Source organism: Cicer arietinum, chromosome 1 (assembly GCF_000331145.2).
Source record: "Cicer arietinum cultivar CDC Frontier isolate Library 1 chromosome 1, Cicar.CDCFrontier_v2.0, whole genome shotgun sequence".
In the NCBI taxonomy this organism is placed as follows: domain Eukaryota; kingdom Viridiplantae; phylum Streptophyta; class Magnoliopsida; order Fabales; family Fabaceae; genus Cicer; species Cicer arietinum.
Genome location: NC_021160.2, coordinates 9,458,396 through 9,460,371, shown reverse-complemented (window position 1 = coordinate 9,460,371; position 1,976 = coordinate 9,458,396).

Here is a 1,976-nt window from a genome sequence, read left to right as displayed (position 1 = left end):
GAGTGTTGAATGTTTAAATAAAAAATTAGGTCTTACAAACTCTCTACCTCTCTTTTGTCTTCATCGTTTGGTTCTAAATAGGGATGACAATTAGTTCCAGATTCAGTGGATACCCGTAAAAAAGAAATACACAATGTGTATAGTAAAAACTCATATGATGGGTATGGGTATGGATATAGATACGGATAATTATCCGTAAAATTAAGCGAGTATGGTGGAGGTACAGGTACTATAGTACCCACCCCGCCCCACACCAGCACTTATTTAAATATATTATTTATTTGTTATATTAGTGTTTAGTTTAATTAATTATTTTCTTTTGTGTTTTAACATCTATTAATATCATTGGACTACCACAATATTTATAATTGAAAGATAAACGTTTACAAACTTGAATTTAATTATGATGAATAGGTAAATAATTGTGACTTTAGAATTATATTTGCAACTTTTTATCAATTGTTTTTACAGATCTTAAATAATATTGTCGTAGGACTTGCAACTTCATAAAGTATTATTATGGATATTTGAATGTGTACTTAACGAGTGTTCATTTGAAATGTTGAGTTAGAAAATATTTTGCTTTATAATATTTTATGATTAGATTTAAGATATTTGGATAATTTTTAAATTTAATCACAACAATATCATTTATTTATCGATTTATTTTAGTTAAAGTGTGGGTAATTAGTATAGATACGGACATTTAGGTACCCAGAGGATAAATGTACATGTATTAAAGTTTATAACCAAGAGGGTACATGTGTGGGTATTTTTTCAAACCGCAGATACGGGGACGAGTACTATAGTACCCTACCCATTGTCATCCCTAGTCCTAAATCACCCACCTATATCGTTTTTCCTCCATTTTATTTAAATAAGTGAATTTCACATAAATTAATTTTTTTCTTTATGTTTTTATGTTATCTCGTCAGATAAGTGCGACGTGTAGTTTTCTCGATGTTTTGCGGTGTTCATTTTATTCAAATTTATCGTTTTACTTCGATCACGTACATACATATTCAATCAATGATTTCAGCATCATCAACCTGATGTTGTGAACTTGTTCCTAAATTCATCATTTTTGTTTTAGCAAATTTATATGTATGTTATTCTCAATCAATGTATTCTTTTAATTTGAAGGAATGAAATTTTTTTATGTAAAACAAAAATACTCATAAAAAAGTTATCTATTGTGAATGGTCTAATGAGATTATTGTTTGCATTACTTTCACATATTACTGGCAATTCATCCACTATCCACACAAAATTCCAATAATTTCATTTATTTTATCTTTGTTGAATTAAAACATTAATGAAATTCTTATGCACCCTCCATAACAAAATATTAAATAAAATGGTACATGTATTTCAACCCTATAATTTTCCATTTGTCACAAAAAATAATAGAGATCTCTATTCCTTGAGTCAAAAGAAATGAAGAGACGATTCCTACACGGTATAGATTATACATTTCGATTGATCCTTTGTGAAAAGTTTTCAAACCCGTTATTATTATTCCAATTGCAAACAGTCAAGTCAATTCATTCAAAATTCATTTCTAACAATTAAAAATCCAAGGAAAAAACCATACGGTTAAAAGTAGACTCCTCTGTAATCAGTTCAAATCATGAATAATATCAAGTATGATAAAGGAGATTAAAATTTCAAGATTTTGATTTTGACCAGCACAATTGTTGGATTAAGATCAATATATTGCATTGACAGTAACAATAAAAGCTTAGAAAAGCAATGAAGAAATTAAACTCAAACTAGCAATTTCATAACCCCTTAACAAGAAACCATTTAATCTAACTCTTCATTTTCATCATCAGTGCTAGTGACAAGAAACTTACACAGATTAATCTCTTGCTACATACCAGAAATGAATCTAATTTTACTTTTATTCCCTCATCATACATTATTTGACTCTTATTGAATTATGTTTCCTGTTTTGTGTAAGGAGAAAAAGGGGG